Below are 17,381 nucleotides of genomic sequence, written 5' to 3'. Positions count from 1 at the left end.
TGAGGCCTTGTCTCAGATGACACTTCCCCACCCAGGGGACAGCCTAGTGTGGTTCACCTCGGGTGAACCCATCTGGGAGCAGCAGCCCCAGGACACCTCTTCCTCCCCAAATTCCAACTTCCTCAGACAAATCTGAGCCCGCAGACCAATCTACCTTATGGTCTTAGAGTAAGGGCAGGAATTGGAATAGGGACCACGTATGTGACAAGGACAAACTTTCTACTTGGTCTGGGAGAGGCAGGCATGTCTTTCACATTTACAGAAGGGGAAACAGACTGGGTTGGTGAAGCGGCTCCCCCAAAGTCAACACAACGCCTTCTTCTCCAGGCTGTCCTCAGTGCTCAACACTGCCTGAGCATAAGTCACAAAACATCACCTCTCAGCCTGGCGGGGTATAGAAATAAGATCACAAGGCTGGAAGTCAGGAAGCCTGAGGCTGACCCAAGCCTGGGCACATCCTCGGTGGGGGTAACAGATCCTCGGTCTCCACATATGCAAAATGGGGATGCGTAGCTTCAGATAATGCACGCTAAAGTGCTGTCCACACTCTAAGTACTCTACAAAGGCAAAGAATTATTAAAGCGCTGTTTTTTCTTAATCTCGGTGAGTAACACAACTTCATCTATGACTGTAGGGCCACAGCCCCACAGGGTCGTGGGGTGTCCCTTATAGCTGTGTTGAGGTGAAGGATTCGAGAAATGAAGAGACAGGACACAGAAGGACTGGAAAAGAGCAGCTGGGCTCGGGGGGCCACGCCACCTATGAGCAAAGAGACAGGCGAGGCCCCGAACGTCCAGAAGCGTCTGTATTTATTAGGTACAAGGGATGGGGAAGGATTGTGAATGAGGTTATCTATAGGCTTAGTGATAGGGCACACATAATCATGTGAGTGGCAAGCGAGGGGGCCACCCCATTAGGTTATCTAGTTAGAGAGGTGGGCCATGTGCAGTAGAGAGCCATGCCGTGGGCAGTAGTAAAGGGTCGTGTACAAAAAAGGGGTCCACCCCCATTAGGTCGCCGAGGCAAGGGGGTGGGCTGTGTGCACCAAGTGCCGTGTGCAACACTTCTTATCTGGGGGCTGGAGACTTCAAAGAATTCCTGTAGAAGGATGCTGTAAGCCAATGCGGTGGGAGCTGACAGTGTGCTCTTCTCTAAGGTATTTCATGGGAGGATGATTTAAGCCAGCACAGCAGCAAGAAAAAGCTGACAGGGCGTACAGCCGCCGTGGTGCGCGGGATCTCAGGCCTGAGGCCGACTTTCCACGAGAACTGGATGCAAGGTACTGCAACTCCTTTTCAAGAAGAATAACTCTTGCTCCAAGCTGGCCAGGCAGCGGGCACGGAGTGCTGCTGTCTAGGCCCTGACCTGCCATACATCGTATGCCCTTTCAGGCAGGGGCGCTACCACCTGGGTCATTGATTCTTGTCCTGGTCTGGCTGTTTTCCCATGTACTGCTTCTGCTCTGTGACTGCTCTAGGCATTCCTCCTACTACAAACTGCTACATGGTTATATAGAAGGATTCTATAAATCAGCACTAAATGTGTTGGTACAGCTCCGACTGCAATCTGTCATATGATTATATAAAAAGATTATATGGGACTAAGTATGATTTTATATATATAAGATAGATATAAGTAAGCAGTAAGTTCTACTTCAGGCACTAATCGTGCCTGGGGTCTGCACAGCTCTCCTTCCTCGGTGCCCATGTCAGGGGTTACTCACATATGACCTGCTTACTCTAAGAGACAATAAGAGAGGCCTGGAGGTTACTAACCCACAGCGTCCTTTCCTGATCCGAAAGACCTCCAATGCTTGCTTTCTCTTCTCACTCTAAGCAGGAGACAGAGGTGAGCCAAGCAGGAGGACTGAGCCCTCATCCTGCAAGGCTTAACTTATGCTGGGGCATTAATTACCAAGCTTCTGTTGTTAAAGATGCACAGGGCTAGGTGACCCGGATGACCCTATCCTGGAATCCAAAGTCTGGGTATGTCTGATGAGCTAGTGAATCAAAGGCCCTCCAGCCCTCTATTTACAGGAGAGGAAGAGTCCCTGTGATCAAATCCCTTGGAGCAGAGAAGGAGAATTCAGGAAATGGGCTTCTATGACCTCTTTCCCTACCTAGGCTCTTAGAGAGGGGGTCAGGGGGCAGTGTAGGATTACAGCAGAAGCAGAAGAAGCAGTTCTCACTGGGACTCAGGGCCCATGCGTGTGTTAAAGACTAAAGTCCCATTATAAAGAGAACCTCAATACAGTAGATCATAGAATACAGGAGTTTTTCTCTCCTTGAGACTAGGGAGTCTCAAAGTCAGGAGTCCAGGCTGCTGGCGTTCATTCCTGAGGTCATTCATGGGCCCAGATTCCTTTCCTCTGTCGCTTTTCCTCTTGCCAGGCCATTGTCACCATGCATAGTGAAAGCTGGGTCACCACCACATCTAGGCTCCAGCTGGCAGGAAGAGGGGAGGGCATGCAGGAAGCATGTCCAACAACTCAAGACCCAGACCTGCAGGTGGCCAGCCTCATTCTCCATCCACAGTCCAGCGAGGACTCAGCCACATGGCCACACCTCATTACAAGGAAGGCTGGGAAGTGGAGTCCCGCTGGGCCACCGTGTGTCCTACATGCAGTCTCCGACGGTGCACAGCCAGCAGTCTGCACCATAGCACCATCAGGGTTGGGACAACACAGAGTGACGCAGATTGGAGAGATGCCACAACCCACCCTTCTGCATGGTACGTGATGTGGCAGCTGGTCATACATAGTGTGCGCTGAGATGCTGGGCCTTCCCAACCTTCAAAGCTGGATGCAGAGACAGTGTAGAGAAAGGATTGGAGCACCGGGACTTGGCACCAGAGCAGGAGGGCAGAATTCTCAGGAGGGACGCTATCTCCATGACCGGTGGGCAAGAGACAGTAAGAACAAGTCCAGAGCAGAAGAGCCCACACAGAGACACCCCGGAGACTCCCACTCTTAACCACGGCAAACTGTAGCTAGGGAAGGACACTCAGCTCTGAGTCAGAGGGAGGGGGCACCAGCCAGCAAAACGTGGGCAGGTCACAATCACATGAGCTCACCAGCTGGTGGGGTGTGGCTGCAGCCGAAGCACGTCTTTGGAACCCTTGGATCTCCACAGAGTATAACTACAACCACAATAAATTATAGTTTTTCTAATTGCCCAGCGGCAGGACCCAGGATGGGTATGTTCAGTCAATGGGTAAGCACTCTTGTTACAATGCTTAGTATGTTTTGGTCCGCAAAGGAGGCAAAACAAGCAAACATCCCAAATCTTATGGTCCAAGAATGAAGCCTCGCATTAGAGCCAAATCCCTGACAACACGTGGTCAAGGATCTAACTGCCGTTACCACCTGGGAGTGCTATGGGATTGTGGGTAGAACCAGCGCACACGGCAGGCATCAGGGACATGTGGCTTGAGCTGAAGTGCTTAGGAAGCTGAGGCGGGAAGGGAGAGCGTTCTGAGCTGGATGGGGAGCGAGCATAGAGACAGGGCAGTGTTCATGGGCTGGGCCCTCTGAGGCTGCGAGGTTTAGACCTTGAGCTAAGCGCTTTTCGTGCATGACCTTGTGTAACCTTCCCAACGTCCCTCTGATGTAGGTGCTGCTAGCAGATGAGGAGGCCGAGAGCTCAGGGAAGTTTATTAACTTGCCCATAATCACACAGCTTGTTTCTGGAGGGGACAGAGCCAAGCTCAGGACACTCGGGTTGCAGACAGCCCCCTGCACTCAGCCTCCTTGCCGGGGCCAGTCGGGGTGTCAGAACTTCTCAGGCAAACTTGCTCCTGCCCTTGGCAAACAGCCCCAGATGGTCACATCACTGGCTGGCGAGCCCCTGCGGCTTCTGAGCTCCCTGCTCGGTGGAGCGGTTCAAGTCCTGCCCACAAGCTTGGCGTCCTGCCTGCCTCCTGAAGATGTCTTCAGCAGGAATCACAGCCAACGAATGTACCAGCAGTACGAGACAAGCTAAATTCTCAAGAGGCTCCCGGGGAACAATGCGGCCCTGTGAGCAGGCCAGGCCGGAGCAGAACCCTGGAGGGTTGACAGGAACTAGCCCCAGCTGACCAAGAACCCACTCGCTCGGTGGCCTGTTCCCTGTACTCTGGGAGTGAAGGTACTTCTTGAGGGTTGGACCCCAGCGCCACTCAGCCAACCTTTGTCACACCCACCTAGGGCCTGCCTGCTGTGCTAGGAGACCCAGAGAAGTGGCCCCAGCCAAGGTCCCAGCGGGCCAGCCCCTGTTTTCCTCCTGCACCCTCACACTGGGCCCACTTTGCTCAGGGAACGCCATGCATAGCTCACACCTGACCCCAATCCCAGATGGAGAGTTGAGTTTCAGCTGGCCAGGGCACCCAAGTGTGTTCCAGACTAAAGCCCTGGCTTGGTCTCAGTCCCCTTCCTAGGGTAGACATGTCCTTTCTCTGGGACTGCAAGCCTATCCTTGACCCCGCTACCATCTCCACCTTAGCCCTCGGTGATCGGTTCTGGAGAAGTTGCTGGAAGCGGGGAGAGGGTGGAATCAGGGAGCTAAGCACCCTGACCTTGGAAGGCAAAAAAAAAAAAAAAAAAACACACACACACACATACACACACACACTGCAATAGGTTTACTTTGCAGAAAGGTGCTGACAAATTTATGGACTTGTCCCCCAAACACTCATGGTAGACACATGCCCCGCCACACTCCCTTCTCTGCAGCGTGAACTGGAGCAGCCCCCGCTGCAAGACTGTTCTTAGAAAAGCTGCCTATACCCGTGGATCGGGCTCTAGAGAGTCCGGATTATTCCTTAGGCAGGAAAGCTCCAGGTATCCAGAGGGTGAGAGGGCTCAGCTGCATCCAGGGCTAGGCAAAGGACCACTGGTCATAAGAGAGCACGTGGAGGCGTGGAGGGAGGAAGAGGAAAGGTGTGCTACATACCCAAGGCCCCCTCTCTTTTAGAAAAGCATCGCATTCTTGTTCAAAATTCACACTGCAGACACACACACACACATATTCACTCACACTCTTTCCACTTGGCATCTTCCAAAAGGAGACCAGGCAGAGGGCGCTGGGGTTTCAGGGCTCAGGTGTGGGTGCTGCCACCATGGCTTTGCTCTGCTGGAGAAGCTTGGGAGAGGAGCCTTCTGGAACCCATTCTGCCACTTGGCTGCTTCTGGGAGATTATGAGGCCAGATCTGCAAACGGGAGCTCAGCATTCCCGGCTTCCTGGGACAAGGAAGCAAGGGCTATTCATTGTGCAGGTGAGAAGGGCCTCGCCTAGCTGGGATGTGGCTGAAGGCTGATTACGCTGCTGTCAGAGAGATGATGAAGATAAGCACATGGCCACGCCACAGGCGGTCTCTCCTGGGCCCTGTGTTTGTGCCCGAAGGAAAGGAATTCGCCTTACAACTGCACCTCCTTTTTTTGCGACTCATCCCCCTTCACAGATGAATCAATTGAGCCTGGGAGTTTAATACTTTGTCCCAGGTCTCATGACTTGCAAACCACACCCCCTTCCCCGCCCCCCAGAGCCAAGATCTGAGCCGAAAGTTTTCCTTCTTCCACTACATTCTGATGCATCGCAAGCGCTTGTGATACAATCCCTGGCCTCAAGGAGCCGTTCAGAGACAAAAATAACCTAGAAAACGTAGAATATCTCACCTTTGGCCGGCAGTGAGGTTCAGACAGCACAGCTATTGGCACTCAGAAAACAGAGGTCCGTGGGGTCAGGGTCACCAGGAGGAAGAGTCAGGTGGGCTGGATCAGGTGGTGGGCGTTAGGCACCCTCCAGTCTCAGACCCTTTCCTGGAGCACGTGGAATAGGAAGAGGGGGATGGGAAGGTATCATTTTCCTCTGACTTGACTGCATTCAGGAAACACCACCTCTGCCCTAATACCCTTGCTGCCTAAGCCAGATCCTAGAGATGGGGTGAGGCCTGATCCCCAAGATTCTCAATCCCATGCTTCTCCAACTCTCTCAGTTAGCCCTGCTATGGGGATCTACATCCCACCCTTAGAAACAGCTTTTATACCCAGGTTAATATGTGCTTGGCCTAAGTCCCTAGTGTCAGAATTGCAGCCAGGAGGCCCATCAGTCAACATTAACCGCCTAGAACTCACCCCCTCCCAAGCTCCAGCCCCAGTTTCAGCATTCCCAGGGCAATGTGAACTGCCCTGAACACCCTCACCCAGGCCACCAATTTCTGGTTCTGAGCAGAATCCTTTCCTCCTTCTAGAAGCTGCAGGACCCGCCCACCTAGGAATTGTATCCCCCTGGGCTCCCAAGCCCTGACGCTGCAGACCTGCTTCCCCACACCCCCGACCCTCACCCTAAACCACTCCTTTAACAAAGTTGGCCAGAGTTCAGATGGGCAGAACAATCCCTCTGCAGTGGCAGCCAGCACATGCCCACCTCTGTGCACAGGGTATGTCTGGGTAACGAGCATGTGGGGAGTGGAAGGAGGTCCCCACGTGACTTCTTGCCCCTTTTGTGGAGAGAGGGCTTGGTTTGTGCTCCAGGACCAGGGTGGAGGGTCCTGAGGCAGGCACCGACCTGAGCCATCTCAGCTCTGCCATCATCTCTCTCGGTGACTTTGGGCAGCTCCCTGGCCCTCTCTGGGGCCTCGAGTATCTCATATGTAAAGTGAGGGAGGTGAACCAGATGGACCCTAAGGCCTCGTTCTCATCTCTTGTTCTGTGGTTTGTGACCTGTCCTTTCCTCTGGCCTCAGATGTGCAGGGATCATGGCCCATGCTGACCTGGCCGTCTCCAGACAAGATCTTTCCAGACACGGCAGTCTACCCTAAGGTTCCTCCTAACATACTGTCCCCCAGCTCTGTCATTGTGTGTGTTCTAGAAGCCTCCTCTGCCTGCTTCTGCCAGGGTCTTGATCTCCCAAGGACGGGTTCTCACTGGGTCTTGCGTGCCCAATGCCTAGCATAGTGCTGGATGCATGGTAGGGGCTCAGGTTCCCTGTGTTGAAAGACCAAGCGCTGGTTGGCATCACCCTAGTCACCTTGCCTTCCACGACTCCTGACCAGCCTAAGATAAGCACAGCTGGGGTACTTGAGCCCCTGGGCTTCCCACGGGAAAGAAGTGAGGATTCGTCTCTCCCTGTGTACCTCTGCAGTCCCATCAGTTCTCATGCACTCATGAACCTGGCAGCCGCGCGCAGGGCCAGGTCAGATCCTGCCGCCGCAGGGCAGGGTGGTGAAGACTTTTCTGTCTTCAGCCTTGAGGTGTTTGTTTAAGTACTGGGCTGCTCTGCCCAAAACATGTTCCTGCCCACACCCTTGGCACCCACACAGGCACACGTGCAAGAGGCCAGCAGGTGCAGATAAGACCAGAGGTTCAAGGATGGACAGAGGTGGCAGAATTCATCTCCTTCTTGCAGGTCTAGCCTGGGTTTGCGCATCTGGAAAATAGCTGTTTCTTAGCAGGACCAGCTCAAAGATGAGATGGGTCAGGAGGGAACCTCAGGAATACTTTGGCTTTATCTGCATAACTCAGTGTTATGTGTGACTGTTCAGTGTGACTGTGTGTGTGTGTGTGTGTGTGTGTGTGTGTGTGTGTGGTTGCAAGCGCTGGATCACAGGGGAACACAGGGATGGGCTTTAAGGCAGAGAATCTTGGGTGGGTTCAGAAATCAAAGAGGGCTTGGGAACCAGCTGGAAAGCCCTTCTAGAAATAGTGCTTCCAGGGGCAGTCGCCATCCTACTTCCTCCTGGGAGTCCTCCCTGGCCTGGGGTCTATAGCTCAGGTGTCCAGGCTGCAGCTGTGACAGACCTTCCTGTCCTCCTCTTGCTGGGGTCTTCCCAGTTCCTTCTCCATGCCCTGGAGGGCTGATCTGGGCGCCTCTCCCCGGTACTCCCACAGCACCCTATGTTCTGTGTTATGATGGTCGCTTCACCTTCTTGTCTTCCTCACCAGGTTGTGAGATCTTTTCAGGACAGGAATTGTGTCTAATTTATTTCACTGTCCACAGGATCCTGGCACTCGATAAGGGGTTTCAAGTGAATGAATGAATGAACGAATGCAGCATCCCACCCTGGGACAAGGAAGCAAGGGCTATTCATTGTGCAGGTGAGAAGGGCCTCGCCTAGCTGGGATGTGGCTGAAGGGCTGATTACGCTGCTGTCAGAGAGATGATGAAGATAAGCACATGGCCACGCCACAGGCGGTCACTCCTGGGCCCTGTGTTTGTGGGGGTGAAGCTGCTTCCAAAGGATTCTCTGCACGGCTCCAGAGAGAGGCATAGGGTTGCTGTTCATCTGCTTTCATCATGAAACACAAACGACTTAGCAAAACTCAAGGCTGAGCTGCTATGGCTGTTAACGTGTCCTTTGTTCCTTTCTCTTTGTTTCTGATCTTCTGTCTCTATCACCTCTTGTCTGTGTTTTTGTCACTTGTCTCTCTGTCACCTGTCTCTCTATATCTTTGTGTTCCCTCTATCAACCCTAAATTTGTCCACAGTTTAATTCTACCCAAGATACCCCTAAGATGCCTTTTCAGCCTTCAGGGACGCTCTCCCTCCTGTCTTCCGCTTCCCTAGCCTCTGGTCTGGTTTCCTTCTTCCTGGGCCTCCCACCAATGACTGGTTCCAGATTCTGAGCTCGCTGTCCATCTTCCTAGGTGACTTCAGAGGGATCTCTGGGTTCATCTATCCCTACTGCCCCTGTGATGTAAGGGCTACCCGCCCAGAATTTTGCTGAGACAATAGTAAAGTTTTGAGAGCAGACAACAAGTTCCCAACTCCAGCACATATCCCGGAGGCCCCAGACATCTTCGTCCAGGTTACATTAGGAGTTACACCTGCAAGGGAGTCTGACAGTATCTAAATGGTAAGGTCTTGTATAAGATCGAATCCTTAACTTTGCAGGCTCAAAGGTTAAGATGATATCATAGACTAAGCAGAGGATTTGAAGCCATTTTAGCCAAGTTAGATCCTGTCTCTTCCATCCGGATCTCTGTGACCTTGAACAAGTTATCTCAAATCAGTCAACCTCAGTTTACTCATCAAAAAGTGAGAGTAACATGCCTATATGATTGGTATAAGAATTAAACCAAATAACCTGTGTGAAAACCAAGTGTTACTATGGAAAGTAGGTCAGACTCAGGAGGTACTAACTCACATTAATAAAACTCACACTGGATCAATTAGTAGCCCAGAATGTCCATGGGTCATTTAAAAGAGAAGCATGCCTGCAAAAGCAGCCCTAGACGCTCCAGCCATCTGGGCAGTGCGTTCTCTTCCCTGAAGGACGTACAACCAGAAGATTCCCTGGTGGACATTGTGTCTCAGCCAGGGGACTTAGTTGTTTGATATTGATGGCCACTGTCACCTGGCTATAGGAAGAACCTAATGACTCACCTGCTTTCTAGGAATTTCCTGGCCAAAGTTTAGAACAGGTCAGGCTACCCATGACACTGGGCAATACTGAAGATGATGGACAAACTCTCACCCTCTGGCTCTGCTTTGTGTAAAGACTATCGTATAATTGTTCATTCATTCCCCAAATCTATATTGAGCTCCTCCTAAGTGCCAGGCACTGGGCTAGGTGGGTAGGGATACGAAACAGCACTGCCCACGTGTCCTCCTCAGGGAATTCACGGTGTTTGGAGAAAGACTGACGATTCCGTGCGTAATTACTATTCACTGTGGTTAGTGTTACGAGAATGAAGCAGAGGAAGCCACGGGAAGGGATGTGCAGCATGGCAGCTCAGTCCACACAGGGGTCTGGGGAAGCGCCCCCCGAGGCAATGTCCACGCACACATCCTTCCCTCAGCCAGGTGTCAGGGCACACTTGGGTCACTTGAATTCTGGCTACACCCTGACAACTCTGCATGACCTCGGGTGTTTCCCTAGTCCCTACAACAATGCATCTACAAACTATCCCTCGGGTTGGGCTTGCAGACAATTCACTCTTTCATTCATTTAACAAATATTTATTGAGTCCCTATTACGTACTGAAGCTAGCTCGTTTCACCTTGGGGAACTTTCGCCCCAACTTTTAGAGGTGCCTTCCTGATGCCCCCTGCACTGATTCCAGACCACTTCAGAGCCTCTGGTTTCTTTTGGAGAGATGGGGGGACAGTTGAGGACAAGGAGAGTGCAGCTCTTGATGTCTCAAAGAAAGGGCATCTGGTGTCAGGTAGGGACTCTCCCTCCCAGGAGGTAAATCAAGAAACTCCCCACTCCCCCTCCAAGCCCCTGTCCAGAATTGCTTTCTGAGGTCCTTCTGCAGTACTCTATGGGCCTGAGATGGGCAGCTCAGCTGGCAGCAGCCAGGGCAGTGCCATGACCCAGGGAGACATTAATTCCTGGAAGCGGCAGAGGCCTGTGAAGTGGAGATTTGCTAGGCTTCAGGTCACCTCTCATATAATTGTTGTAAGTCCAGTTTCTTGAGCTCTTTTACCAGATCATAAACCCCTGGGTTCTCTTTGCACACTACCTGGAGGGCCAGGAATACTTTCCCCATTGTACTGATGAATAGACCGAGGCACAGAGCTCACAAGTGACTTAAGATTGGGGACAGAACTGGGGACCAGGTCTCTGCCGCCACCCCAAACCTCCTAAAGGCTCCCAGGGCCTCCCAGACACGGTTCTTCCCCTTCCCCAGGGGTGTTCAGAGGTCTACTGTCTTCCCACCCCCTAGATCTCCCATCTTCAAAGCAAGCAGACCCAAGAGCACACCCCTCGGGTGGCCTCAATAGCTCCCATTGTCCCAGAGGCTATTTGGCCTGACCCCCAGCCCCATAAGCAGCAGGACAGCAAGCTCAGAGGAGCCTGCCTTGTCCCCCTCCTCTGTCTCGTCCCCCTCCTCCTGGCCGCCTTGGGAGAGGCCGTGGGGCAGGAGGCCCGCTGAATGTGACCTATTGTCTTTGGGGTGGATTTAGGAAGTGCCAAGCTCCCATCAAACAGCCCTGCTCCCCAGGTAAAACAAAAAAAGGGCTGTTCATTTGGGACCTTTTCCCCTTATCTCCTTTTCCTATCTCCTCAGGCTTAGCTATGGTGTAGTGTTCAAAACCACTTCCCCTCTGAGCCAATCAGAAGCCGGGGCTCACCCCGTGGCCCTGAGGAAAAGTTATTTATAAACGCCTCCCTGGATTATTTGAGCAGCGCAGTTTCACACACCTCAGGAACACCTTTCGGCTGCCTGCTCCCCAGACACACCTGCAGCCCTGCCCAGCCGGCTTTGCTCACCCACCGGTAAGCCCCACCCAACCCAGCCCACCCCACGGGGCTGGGGTCATCCCTGCAAGGGGGCGGGCACCAGGGGTACTGAGGGGAGAGATGACAGGAGCCAACTGCCCACTGAGCACAAGTAGGGAGGACACTTTGTCCCCTGGAGTCTGAGAGCAGTCCCCAGCCCTTCCCGTCTCAGGAGCCCTTCGGGTCTTCACGTCCACGTGTGGACCTGGTCTGCAAGGCTGAGCTTGGCCGAGGGAGCAAGTGGGGCGAAGGCATGGTGGAGGAGGTCGCCAGACCCCGAAACAGAGCGAGGCAAAGGTGTCCTAGGGAAAGGAGTGTTAGACCTTCCCCCTCGCCAGCCTTTGAAGCTGCAGGCTGCTCCTCTCCCTTTCTTTCGCATCTTGGAGGTGAGAGCTCTTAAGGCTTGGCTCACCAGCCCACTCTTTATGGCTGCCTCCCCACCCTCCTACCCCCGAGACATCCTCTTCACTCACTGACTTCTCCACCAGCTCGGGAACTCGGTACAAACTACGCAGGATCCCATGTGTCCCCATTAGTCCTGAGAAGTTGGAAGAGGGGGAGGGGGAGGAAAGTGAGGAGTGGGAGAGGGTGAGTAAGGGACCAGCTCCATCAGGCAGGCAGGTGCGAGGTAGCTGGACCTGGGACGCCCTACTCCCTGGTGAGTGTTTCAACACAGAAGGGCTTGGGCCAGGATAGTGGATGGGCAGCCAGCTCCCCAGGGTCCCAGCCTCCAAACCCCTCACCCTGCAGCTCCAAAGGGTTCCAAGCCATTCTCAGGCAGTGCCCCCATTCCTCAAAATCAGCCCAGAGGGTCCCCAGCATCTACTGCCTCCTGACACTTGCCCCACGGGTCCAAGCCCCAGAAGGAAGACCTTGGAGTGCCACAGCCCCCCACGTGGGCAGACTGAGGGAGGGCTTTCCCCCTGAGTGGCTTCACTCCTCCAGATGACCCTCCCTCAGAGCCCCACAGTCCTCCCCGACCTCCCTCATCCTGGCCCTGGCATTCAGACCTGGGAAGACCCTGCTTGGGCAGCACCATGACCAGCAGGCCCCAGGAGCACCTCCACTGCCAGGATGGCCTTCCCAGGCACGTCCCAGAGCCAGCCACCTGCTCTGAGTCTCGTTTGTATAAACCCTGGGGCAGAGACGAACTCCTCTTCATCTTTGAATGCCCAGAGTCTTCCGGAGATTGGCATAGACCCAGTATTCAAGAGCACCTCTTAAACCGCACTAAACAGCCAGACTCCCACCCCCTTGAGCTTGCTGGGGGAATCGAGGATCAGCTCAACACTGACCAACCTCTGGGGGATGTGGGCTCACTACTTGGAAGATGGAAGGGGCAGGGCCACCCCTTCGAGGGAAGTTGAACTTCACTGGGCGGGAAGCCTGGATTTCTGGGACCAGAGCAGCTGGGCCCTTCACTGGTCTCCTTGCCCAGGCCCTGCTTCCAAGTGAAAGCAGCCCCAGTCTCCTTAAAGACTTCTAGGAATTTAACCTCAAGTGTCCATTCCAAGGAGCCCATGACCTTGTCAGGCCTCAGTGTTGGGAAATGATTCTCAAAGTCTAGCCTCAGTCCCTTCTTTCTGGAGCCTATTTCCTCAGCCCAGCACCTATCCCCAGCAGAGAAAGTGCAGAGGGAGGGAGAGTCCGCCTGGAGATAAGGGGTGGGGATTTGGGGATTGGTATCAGTGAATCTCTCCCCGACATGGGATGCAGTCTCTAGGACAGCCAGAGAATGGGAAGACACCTTAGGGACATCTCATCCTCCCCTCAACACGAGGAGGAAATTAGGCTGGGGTGAGAAGTGGGGAGAGATTTGCCCTGGAAACACAGGGACAGTAGAAGGAAGAGGAGTGCTTAAAAATGCCTTGGGGGGCTAAGCATGGTGGCTCACACCTGTAATCCCAGCACTTTGGGAGGCTGAGGCGGGCAGATCACTTGAGGACAGGAGTTCGAGACCAGCCAGACCAACATGGAGAAACCCCATCTCTACTAAAAATACAAAAAGAAATTAGCTGGGTGTCATGGTGCATGCCTGTAATTTCAGCTCCTGGGGAGGCTGAGGCAAGAGAAATGCTTGAACCCAGGAAGTGGAGGTTAGAATGAGCCAAGATTGCATCACTGCACTCCAGCCTGGGTGACAGAGGGAGACTCCATCTCAGAAAAAAAGCCTTGGGGGTACAGAGGTCTCTACCTCCTCCCTCCTCCTGCCAGGGATGTAGTGTCCCGCTAAGACCCCAGCAGGCTTGTCCATCCTAGCTCACATTCACATCTGGGTCACTCAGAGGCTGCTCTTGCCCTGTGGCCCCCACCTGGATGAGGAGGGGAGGCAACCAGCAGCTGGAGCAAAGGGGAAACCTCAAAGTGACCTTTCCTCTTCCCAGAATACAGCAACCAGCCGGCTAGGAACGGGTGATAAGGACGCCAGGGTGGGTTGGCCTGTTCCCGTGCCTGGCACACGTGCGTCAAAAACCCCCTCCCCCACATGCACACCCCCGGCAGGACTGAGGGTCAAGTCAGCCTGGGCCACAGGGACAGGATCACTTCCAGACCTGACCAAAACCCACAAATGGGCCCCTCACCGTCCTGCTCCCCAGATGGTCTACGCTCTTCTCACAAGATTTTCTGCTGTTCCTCTAATCAAGTCTCAGGAAAATTTGGAGGGGTTAAGGCATGGGGCAGCGGGTATAAGGGCAGATGGAAAAAGGAAAGCCAAAAAAGGCAGAGTGCCTGCTAGAGATGGCAGAGCCAGAGAGAGGCTCCACGGGAGTCATAGCAGTAACGGTAATAGTCGGAGTTTATTGCATGCTGCCCATGGCCAGGTGCCGGTCCAAGCCTTTCAGGCATCCACTCACTCAGGCACTATCTCCGCCTGAGCTCATCTGCCTGAACCCATCTGCGCCCCAGCCTGTCTCTGCCTGAGCCCACCTCTGCCTACAGTATTCGGATAGTGTTGACACAGACCTGGTCAGAAATGTGACTGGGAGGCGGTACCGGGCTTGCTTTGGCACAAGCTCATTGGAGGAGAAGTCCTGGAGAGACCCAGGAGGGCATCTGCTCCAGCCTGTGCCCAGCCCACAGGGTCTATTTTCCCTTTCCTTCCCCGGTCCGGCTCCTCCACCTCGCAGGAGCCCTGCATCCCCTCTGCTCCAGGTTTGGCCCACTCTCCTGCCAGGGTATAGAATGGTCCACGCACCCTCATCACCTGCCTCTGCTCTCCCTGGCTCACCCCCTACTCCCCTTAAGTCCCACAATCCCCCTAAGTCCCTCCGGCCCTTTGGGACCGGGCCCCCCTTCCCTGTACAGTGGAGGAGGGGAAGGGTCACCCTTTTGTTTCTCAGTATTATCACACGGCACCTGCTATTTATCCCTGAACTGATAGGGGGATGGGAGGCAGTGGAAGGGGGAGCAGGGCTCGAAGATACACACCTCTGGCAATAGGGCACTTGACTTTTTTTCCAGCGATGCTGATATCACGTAGCAGGGCTGTTTGTTTTTAACTGGGGATCAGATTGTTGTGTTCCCTATACCTGGCTCTCACTCCCTCTTCCACTTTCCTGCCCCTAACCTAGCATCATGAGACACCCTTTCTGAGACTCTGAGACCTGATTCCCTGAGACCCCCATCCCCGCTAGTTCTCTGTGACCCCTCCTCCCCACCGTGCCACTCCCATTCCCCTTCCCTCCACCTCTTGTCCTTACCTGAAGGGCTGGCTGGGATGAAGTAACCTCCCCTCCTAAGTCCCACCCCACCTCAACCCCTGTTCTTGGAATTAGGAAATATGTCAAGGGCGCCTCCTCACCAGGAGTTGGGGGAATTCCTGTGGCTGCAGATTTGCAACTCTGGATGTCATAGTCCTGGGAAACCAAGGCCAGTGGGGAACCAGAGCCCTCAGGAGGAGTAACAGAACCCAGAGGTCCTGTCCCATCAGCTGGGGTGGCAAGGTCACCAGGGTGGTCAGAAAGGGTCCTTCTGAATGCCTCTCGGAGAAAACATTGTTCTGGGATCAGCATTGTGCCTGGAAGGTCTGAAGCCCTTTCCAACAGGAACATTGGTGTTGGAATCAAGTGCAACTCCTTTATCTGCAAAATGAGACAACTGGACCAGTGTGGTCCTCGAGTCCTCTTCTACACAAAACTTTCTGACTCTGACTGGCTTCTGGGTTCTCCTCTTTATGCAAACTCAGGATTGTGAAAGCTCCAGAGCCTTCTCCCCTTCAGCATCCTATTTCTGGAATGAGCAAAGGGCATGGGAAAGAGACAGATTTTGTATTCCAGTAAAGCAAGGAGGCTTTTCCTCTGTTAGCCTGTGTCAGAGGGGACTCCCTAGCATCTTGGTGCCCCATCTGTAGGCGAGCCTACCCAGAGGGGCAGAACTAGTCCTGAGTCACCTACCTGTTGTTCCCTGAAGGACGTCCACCACCCCCACCGCTTTCCTCCCAAAGGAAAAATGGACAAAGCCAACACGTGTGTACAAGCTGGAGGGGTGCACGTGGAGACCCCAGGAGAAAGAGAAATCCTTCAGGAGTGAGGTGGTCAGGAAAGGCTCCACAGGCAAGAAGGAGGAGGGCAAGGAGTGGGAGAGGAAGAAAAGGGGAGGAGGAGGAACTTCAACAGGTCTTAAGGATGGGCAGGTCTAGAAAGGCAGAAGTGAGTCAGGGCACCGCAGGTTAAGGAGGAAAGTGGGAACAGAGACCGAGGCCTGTTTGGCGGGTGCAGAAAAGACCAGCCCAGATGGTATGGAGGGACCCAGTCAACAGATTTCCTGAATCCACCAATACAAGACCAGGGGATAAAAAATAAAAATGCCAGAATAAGGAGTTTGGGCTTAATCCTCCTGGAAATAAGGGAGATGGAGGTTTCCCAGCAGGGAGTGTAGGCTGGGTTGGAGGATCATGGCTGGAGACCAGCAAATCAATTTTGCAATAGTCCAGGTAAGGGATAAGATGTGAAGAGGGGGGCGATGGGACAGGGTGGGTGGAGCATGGAGGCAGTGGTCAGGAGAGAAGGAAGGAAGGAAGGCAGGGAGGAAGGAAGGAAATAGCAGTAGGATTTGATGAACGACTGAACGTGAAGGCCGACGGGGAGGGAGAGGACGGGAACAAGAATGTGGGTGGGCTGGGTGGCAGGAAGAAAGGTACCACTGAGGAAGTGGGGAAATCAGGCGGGGGTCTGAGATAGTAGGGTTCGGTGGAATCAGATGCCAATGACTCCCTTCCCCACGAACACACTACTGGAACTTAGATTCTCTGAAAGCAGCCTAGGAAGATGCTTCAGGGATCACTGCCTGCTGATTGGTGTGGAAGCAAGATCTTCCATCACCTCCTCCTCCAAAGGGCTCTTCTTTTCCGATTCAGCCCCCTTGAAATTGTTGGCTGTATATATATATATATATATATATATATATATATATATGTTTTTACAAGTGGTCTGTTTAGTGGCCTGGGCTAGACTCCCCAAACCATGAGTCTTTCTCTGAAGAAAGGTCGGAGCTCTGAGTTCCTATGGGTGGAGGGCATGCTCCCCACTCATTGAGCCCCCCACGCAAACCACCTGGACAACCAGACTCTTGCAGGCTCTGGGGCGTGTGGAGAGTGGGCAACCCCACCCCGCCTCACGGGCGGGTGAAGGGCCGGAAGCCTCTGAATAGTCTCTCCTAGGAGGTAGAAAGCACCCTCCCATCTTAGTCATAGTAATCATTGCCGCTACCATTTACTGGGTGCCTGTGAAAGGCCAGCCTCTTCATACACATGATCTCACTTAATCCTCATAGCAACTGCCTGCGACTGTTATTATTCTCCTTTACAGATGAAGAAACTGAATGTTTGAACCCAGGTCATCTGGCTCTCAAACTTGCGCTGCTTTCCTTAAGTCACCCCGTCTCTCAATTCTCCCACTGAAATGTCTCACATGCCATTGTCCTTATTCATTTCTGCCCATGTCTCCTCCAAAACACCATTTATCGATTCATTCTACAAGCATTTGTTGAGTACACACTAAGGGCCAGGCGAGGGGCTGGGCACAGGAGCTGGGGACAGGTTCATTCTCCCACCTTCCCTTCCGCTGCGTATCACCTGTGGGGTCTTGGTGGGCATCCTGCCCTCACCTGTAGTTCATAGTGGACCTCGGGAACCCAGGACCACATGAATGGAATGCACCAGCCCAGCCTTCACCAACTT

General features: G+C 53.5%; 1 long non-coding RNA gene across 2 annotated transcripts in view; it reads right to left on the bottom strand.

Moving 5' to 3' along the window:
- LOC105722110 (uncharacterized) overlaps nt 1-17,381 on the bottom strand; it is a 43,529-nt gene that overhangs the window by 23,974 nt on the left and 2,174 nt on the right. The gene's annotated exons all lie outside the window — the stretch shown is intronic.

Source organism: Aotus nancymaae, unplaced genomic scaffold, assembly GCF_030222135.1.
Source record: "Aotus nancymaae isolate 86718 unplaced genomic scaffold, 86718_ANA_hifiasm-v0.15.2.pri h1tg000039l, whole genome shotgun sequence".
Classification (NCBI taxonomy): domain Eukaryota; kingdom Metazoa; phylum Chordata; class Mammalia; order Primates; family Aotidae; genus Aotus; species Aotus nancymaae.
Note: the sequence above shows the minus strand (reverse complement) of the source record. Positions and strands in the feature narration are given on the sequence as shown.